An 8,841-nucleotide genomic window follows, 5' to 3' on the forward strand; every position below is an offset into this window, starting at 1 on the left:
TTACTGAGGTCTATTTCTCAGAACTTAAGCCTTCAGCTAAAGTCCCATTTGTTCCCCATTTAATCTAAATTAAAAAGATTTTTAAGATATCGCATTTGTGACTTTACTTTTAAATGGATATGCATGTTATCCATTTGATATGGTTAAAACGTAGAAAGACTTTCTGTATTAATAAACACACTAATATGATGAGATAACAATATTTATATCAGATACATATCTGCTTAATCACTAACTAAAAAACTCAAACATGTGGCGGCATTCCTGGAGGATGAAATATCTTCAGTTTTTTCCCCTGTCCACTTCTAATTTTATAATGGCAATGAGTAATAGAGTTGAGAGAATTTTGTATGAAAATAGCACAGATGTCATAAGCAAGAGAGATAATAAATTGCATAAATTAATGTTGACTTCTTATATGTTTCATAACTAATCATTAAAGTGCGTAGTATTAACAATAAGTGAATATATATATATATATATATATATATATATATATATACATACATACATACATACATACATACATATATATATATATATATATATATATCTCAACATTTTCAGTTTTACTCAAATTAGGGTGATGCAAAAATGAGTACACCCCACTGAAACTTAGTCTTGTCAACATTTTGGAAATTGTTTTTGTTCATTGAGATATTGTTTACACCCCCTTTGAAAAGTAACATTTTACTCATTTACGCTGAGCACTGTATATATATATATGGACTTGGTTCTGGAAACCCAATGCATAGGACAATGGTGACACCAGAATAAAAATATTCATGATTCTAACGCTGAAACACAGATTTATTTTAGATGAATATGTTTGCACTCTGTCACTGACTAGATATGTTTAAAATAATGTATGCTACATTTACTGGTAACATAAGACATTTATCGGGGCCCACATATGTTCCCTCATTGCATTATTATACATTATATTCAACATTTAATGTAGTACTGACAGTAAAACTCTGTAAACTTGAATATTTTCTCATATTTTCATTTTGGGTGAACTATGCACAACAGCACTATCCAAATTATGATATTTTATGATATACGATGCATTTTTGTATTGCGATGTATTGTGATACGATATATTGTTACACCCCTATTGCTAGGGAATTGTGGGTAGTTGCCAGGTCATTGCTTGTACTGGCCCAAATCAAAACAGTCCACCCCCAGGTCTCTATGATATTGTGTTTGTTTAATTGGCTTATGGGATTTTTTAGTCTGTTTTATCAACAACCAGTTGAAAGTCTGAACACTATAGCAAATTAGCAAATTCCACTAATGATTCCGCAAATCATCTATGCTCTTTTGTGTTTGTTGTTGAATCCAATGAAATATGGCTATATTTTCAAAAATAAAATGCTCTCAGTTTGTTTTCAGGACCTCGAATAAATTCACAAATGTTTCACAGTTTCTCTCAATGGCTCTCACATTTCGCACGTACTCTCTCTCTCTCTCTCTCTCTCTTTCTCTCTCTTTCTCTCTCTTTCTCTCTCTCTCTCTTTCTGTTCTCCTTTGTGTCTCTTTGTGGATACTCATGGTGGGGGAGGGGTGTTTGACGCTCAAAGGGAGTTTGAGAACAACAATGACTGCTGACCTTTACACACACACAAACACTCATCCCTATGCAATTCCATTCTTTCACAAATCAATGAACCATCTTTTAGATGTCACACTTACACCGTTAACATAATTAGAATGAAATAAACCAAGAGTTTCCCTGCACTGATAAATATTGCGAAATATTTTTCACTGTTTGCACAGCAGCACTGTACTGATATTCCTCAGCATTCTTGTTTTGATTTGTTCTACAGTCCCAAAATTATGTGTCAAACTGCAGGTAATGCAGCTTGAACCTGAAAAAGAAATGTAAGAACAGCGGAAATCAGAACTGAATTTGAGAATGGAACACTTGGCATTGCTTGAAGATCTAGAGCATGTCTTTAGATAGCAGCATATGATTGCTGAGAGTAACAAAAAGCTGAAATGTTGTGTGGAAAGCCTTTATATGAACATGGTTTGGGCATGTTTCATGCAAATGTCTAACCTCAGACATGCGTTCGCTCATTTAGAATACTCCAAATTCATTAAAATGGAATGAGGTTAAGAACAAATTCATGTGCATATGCATGTGCTGAAAATTAGGCAGACATTTTTCGGGATAAGTTCTCCAGTGAATAATAAATACAAAATAATCAGCGCAATTATTAGTGAATGAGACCCATTGTCCCTTATGATTTCTTTCAGTAAATGCAAATCTACTTTAACAATTAACTCAGAGGATTAATCTGTTCTTAAAGGAATATTTCAAGTTAATACAAGTTCAGCTCAATTGAAAACATCTGTGACATGCTTTACCATCAATTAACCCTTAAATGAATGAATGTATTGCCAATCATTATATATATTCGGGTCTTTAGTGACCCGGATCTATATCTAACACGGATGGATGTCCACCTGTCATGATAATATAAAACTCTCCTTATATTAGAGTAACAATTACATGAGCCCATTCACAATCTCAAACATATTCTTAAAAATATCATTTTCAACATCTTCAAAATCAATATTTTGATCGCTGACAGCTTCTTCACCAGTTCTACCATCAAGAGACAGTGACATTAATATTTGATTGAGTTTAGTACTTGCTCTGCAGAAAATCACTGAGCCATTTCAAGTTTTGCTGATGATACTTCCTATTCTTTTGTTTTCTGCCTGCGGTAACTGTGAGTGAAACGTCACTTCATCATTGTGTATCAGACATTGCCGCCTTGTGGAATAAAGGTGAATTGCGCTTATTCCGTCATAAAAGATTCAAGTATTGCTGTGCAGAGAAAAATATATGTACACTGATACGCACCTCAGGTCATTAGCGACCCTATACAAAACAGGTATTCTTTTATAATTTTACGATTTTTTTTTTCTTGTTATATTGTTTATAATGAATTGATTGAGGAATACTAAGAAGGTTGATGTCTAACTTTAAAAAAATTAATGAGGAGGAGGGTAGTGAATGACGTTCCGGGTCAATAAAGACCCGAGGTATGCATTTAAGAGTTAAAGCACACACACACAACCACACACACACACACACACACACACACACACACAAATGTGCATACAAATGACATCTATGGAACTTCTACTATTATACTATTATGCCCCATAAGCTTCCACTTTAAGAGCATAAAACATGAAATACTCTACGCAAGTAATGCTTATAGTTACACAAGCTTGATTTAATGTGTCATTGCGCGTAATGTGTCAGGCCACAGTTCACATTCTCAACATTGCTGCATTGGCATTAGTGTAAACTGTTTTCTTCTATGGTCATTTTCTCTTTCAGTTCCACAGCTGTCAGAATATTGCTGAGCTAGTTAAACTGTCGACATGTTTATAATTAGCTGCCTAAATAATAACTTTATTTCCCCTTTCTTTCTGAACCAGAGCAGACCTACAAGTTAACTATGTGCAATAGGACTGCATGTTTATGTACACTAAAAAAACAAAAAGTAAAATTTACTTTTTTCTTTTGCAAGTTTGTGCACTCATATTTTTTAAGTAATTTTCAAATATGGAATTAAGTAACTCTACTTAACTAAGTTAAGTCAAATTAACAAAGAAAATAAGAAATTTTAACTTGGCCTGTAAAAGGTTGAGCAATTTCTACTTGGTTGAAATTTATTTTGTTTAGTTCGTGTACTTGTCTACAGTACGTTTCTGGCATGAGAGTGACCTTTTTTTTTTTTTCACCCCCATAGAACCCAACAATATACCTTTAAGGAAAATTCACTCATAGGAAAAACACTGTCAAGTCATCTGTAAAATCAAAAATATCATGCTGACTGCAGCCTCCGTAACTTTAATCGTACGTGACAAAAGCTCCACCTCAAATTGGAGCCGCCCCGTGACATATGCCACGCTGACCTTCCCAAGCCACGCTGCTTGGCTGGGCTTCACTATTCTCAGCCTCAGTCAGCAAGAAGCTCAGAATAATTACTGCTAATGACGGGATGGTGAATTTCACTGTTATGCCTCTCCCGTTGTGAATCATTACAACTGCATTGCAAACAACAAGTAGAATCACGCTGTACATGAAACCACAGGGAAGGGCCTTTCACTTTTAGTGTTTTTTTTTTTTTTTTTTTTTCTTCTTTTTTTTTTTTCTGATGTATATGTTCCTTGCTTTGTTGACACAAGAATATATTTGGAACTAAGAATATTAAAGTCATTTAGCCCTCTGTGGTTTATCGTTATTTATAAATGACGCAGAGAAAATTGCAAATAAAATACATTAATAATATTTATAAAAAAAATAAATAAATAAATAAAAAATTTAGTTTTATCATATGACATCCTTTTCAGCCAATAAAATTAAAATCTATATGCCACCTGCTTGATATTTTTGGCAACAAGGACGTGAATAGTATACGCATAAATTAATAAAAAAAAAAAAAATATATATATATATATATCATTGTACACCCAAATGTGTTTTCTAAAGTTTTTTGAAAAACCTAATTGGACAATATCAGTTATAAATGACGAAACCATAAAAAAGGTCAAAGATCAGATGAAGAAAACAAATTTTGGAAAATTATTTTTGCCTTAAATATATGTAAAATATTAAGTCATTAAATTTTTCTAGATGTGATTTCATAATTAGTCCCATAGAGGGTTAGAAAAATAAAAACATATTATGTGAATGAGGTGAAGATAAGACATATGATGATCCCACTGGAATGAAAGCACACTTTTAAAGTCTATTTAAAGTAATAGTCCACCCTAAAATTAAAAATCTGTCATTGTTTATTCACCCTCATTTCTTTTAAAACCTGTATGACTTTCTTTCTACCATGGAACACAAAAGACGTTTAGCAGATTGTCTTTAGTTCTGTTAAAACACATTTGTATTCCGAGGAAGAAAGAAGGTCTTATAGCATGGGAACATGAGGGTAAGTATGATGACTGAATGCATTATTCTTCTATAATTTCAAAGTAGAAAAAAAAAAAAAATAGAAACCACCCTGAGCCTCTTCTAATGTTAGATTAGTTCATGTCTCCCATGAAAAACTGACTTTGTGTAGGTGGCCGACAACTGGCTTTCCCAAGAATATCAACACTGGCATGTCCAAAGTATAATAAGAACAAGTCACAGTTATGTGCTGCTTGTAACACAAGAGTGTGAGAGTGATCGATTTCAAAATAGCCATAGTGAATAAAATTGAGTGAGGCTAAAATGCTTGAGAGAGTGGAGAAGAGGACACTAAAGCTCTGTTCCAAAACCTAGTGTGCTGCCTTGCTGTCTACTTTTTCATAAGCAGCCTCTTTTTAAAAGAGTCTGATGTTAGTTGCAAAGATAATGACTTGACAGAAATATCACTCCTTCAGTAACAGTTACAGGAGGCATAACTAACAATTGAATCCAGTAGAGTCTACGCTAGCATGTTGCCAGGCTAATGTTCAGGAATTGTAATAATTCTGAAAATACTGAAATGCACACATAAAATATTGTAGAAAATAGATCAATTCTTTTGTTTATTAGATTGATTTATTGATGATTAAGGGGACACACACATAATCATTTGTAACAATTTGTAAAAATAATAATAATAATAATAATAATACAAATAAATAAAAAAATTGTTTTGGCAAATTGGTGGCCAACTCATATGAATTTGTATCTCATTTGTATGTTTTCATGCGATCTTTTCACACCCAATTGAGGGTTAGGTTTAGGGCTGGAGTTTCATGCTTACTTTTTTATGAATTGTATGTTTTCATACCTATCAATTATACAAATTAATGCGAAATTGACAATTCGTAAAATAGTTACATTTTCACATGAGATTGTATTAAAGGGGCTGTTTTTGCACAGACAACAATAACAATAAGGTGTGCATAATTTAAATCCCCATTCTGCAGCTTTATTTCAGTGTATTTTCAGTGCATATTCACCTTGGCATAGGTTGTTGCCTACATTTCCAACCCAGGGCTCATTGCAAAAACATACCTGTGGCAACATTTCTGCAAAATGATATTACTTTGCTTCTTGTACATTTTGGGGCATTTTCAAAATGTCCAGTGAGTTTCGTTAAAAGTATGTTAAGTTCTCTCCAAAACAGATGAAGTTGAAAAGTTGAGTTTTATTACATTGGTTGTATCACGGCAGTTCAGAAATGAAATGTCCGGTGAGTGGCACTAAAAGGTTAACGCTCTATCGTGTCTGAAAAAACATTAACATTAGCCCTATCTTAAACCTATCTGATAGTGTTAACAAAAGCAAATGTGAGATAAAAATGCATTTGCTGAAGTAAGCCTGCCATTTTAGATTGGTTCCATAAGTCCTTGAGATCTTTTATTGAGTGTCGGGACTTGTGTTCATGGAAATCAATAACACTTTATTACTTAATGTCCACTTTAGACATTCTACTTACTATAAGCAACTTTGCAACTACATGTCAACTACCAGTCATTAGATTATTAGTAGACTGTCTGCTTAATATCTGGCAACACTTTATTTTGACACTCCCCCAACAGACATTCTACAGATAAGTAACTTTGCGACTACATTTCAACTTATTCTACTAACCCTTACCCTAACCTAACTGTCTATTAATACTCTAATGAGAGTTAGGAGAATGTCTAAAGTGGACTATCGAAATAAAGTGCAACCCGGCATTCATACCAGAGTGCTCTGCATTGCAAGTGCAATGCTGTACCAGGTGAGCTACTGAGCAAGTTTACTATGTCAAAAAAAAAAAAAAATTGTGATGCAAAAATCAAAATGAGTTTACAAATAATGCACTATGATAAAAGTGTTTTGAGATCATAATAAAATATAGTAGTCAACATTTGAAGTGGATCAAAAAAGTTCATCAAAGTTGTCCTAAGAAATAAAGCCGCGTTTCCACCAAAATTACCCGGAACTATTTGTCCTAGGAACTTTTTTCCCAGGAACTTTTTTTTCCCCCAGACCTATTGCTAGCTGCATTTCCATAGCGGTCTAAAGTACCGTGAAGATAGTCCAGTGACTTAGGACTGCATGAGACTTTCCAGTTCCCCCTGGATTTCATCCTCCGCATATAAGCTTAATAAAGCCTGAACCTCATCGTCAGTCCATCAGTCGTATTTTTTAATCTCCATTGTTGATTCGAATAGCAAACAACTCTTACTGCAAGCACCACAACAGACTAAAAAAAAAAAAAAAAAAAACGATGGCTGAAATAAAATGCTGCGTGGAGTCAGCCAATCAAAATGCTGTGTGAACCCAACCAATCAGCATGTTCAGCGCCCAAGTCCCACCCCCGAAAGTTCCAGAACTTTGAAAAAGTACTACCTAGCGAGCAGGTACTTTCAGAGGGGGAATTTTACCTGGAACTTCATTTAGACCCTGTTTCCTGCAGTCAAAACACATTGAGTACCACCGCAAAGTTCCTAGTTCTGTACTACTGTACTATAGAGTGCCTCAGGGATGACGTGTTTTTGTAGGCCAACCCGGAAGTTAGCGGCACACAGGGTTCCCTCGATCGAAAGCCAATGCATTTTTCCCATAGACTTTTGGAAAATCACAAAAAATAAGCTCTGTGTTTAACAAAGGGTTATGACACTTACACGTTTTGTCTATCAAGATAATCTTTACAAGTTAACGCAACATTTATTCATTTTGAAGCCTAAATAAAGTCGTCAGATATAAAAAGCTAACAGTAGGCTATAAACGGACTACAGCACACCATGGTCGCGGATCAACGTCACCACCACCAAGCTTCCTCAAACTTTATTTAGAAAACAACTTTATTTAAAAACATGTTCGCTGATTATGAGCTGCGCTGTGTATGAATACGTATCCACTTTTGGTTTGTCATGATGACGTCTAAATTCCCCGCCAAAGGAAGTAGTCCCTTTTAGCAATTTGTTAGCAACCGTCGTTTTTAAGACACAAGGTTTAAAAAATCTCAGTCGGGTTATAACTGGTGTGTTTTATGTCATAGATCAAAACGTGAAAATATTTAGAGGCTTTGTTAACCACAGACCTTATTTCAGGCGATTTAGCAAAAACCCATTCAAAAAACCCATTGACTTCGAGGCGATGGAACCGGAAGTCCTAAAATTCATTCATTATAACTCTTGTTTTTTTTAAATTTAGTGATGTCTTTTTACTACTACTGTCTTTTATTTTATTCTTTTCTCTGCACAGTGGTCAACTTTTGTTGTGTTTATTTGTGCTTTATAAATAAATGAAATGAAATGAAATGAAATGAAATAAAATGCTAACTCGCTTCCGGGTTTTGCCTAAAAAACCACGTCATCCCTGGGGCACTCTATTGTGCAAGGAACCATGCAAAAATAGTCTTTATTAATTGATAATCTGCCCCTGTAATCACAAAGAATAGAAATTGTTGCTGTTTTACTGCCATTAGTGTTCATTTCAGCTGGAAACTGCAGTGAATTTTAGGTATAGGTATGTTTTTGGAGATTTTTTTTTTTTTAAATAAGCCTATGTATATTGTATGTTATACATTTCGCATAAGAGAAGCTGCATATTTAATATATAGATCTAGCCTATGGCTATAAAACATATGCAAAAAATAATAATAATAATAATAATAATAATAATAAAAATAATATATAGGCCTACCATAAATAAGATACAGTTGATAGAAATCTCTTGCAACCCAAAGTTTGAGAACCTCTGGCTGAACTGTTCTGTGATCAGCTGTGCAGGAGGTTAAGGTAGGATTATATTAGTTTACTTTAGAGAGTCAGAAGAAATGTGAGAAAAGGTACATTGCCCATGCTGGTAAAACTTTATTTTTGTCTCTAGCC

This window comes from Ctenopharyngodon idella, chromosome 19 (assembly GCF_019924925.1).
Source record: "Ctenopharyngodon idella isolate HZGC_01 chromosome 19, HZGC01, whole genome shotgun sequence".
NCBI lineage: Eukaryota > Metazoa > Chordata > Actinopteri > Cypriniformes > Xenocyprididae > Ctenopharyngodon > Ctenopharyngodon idella.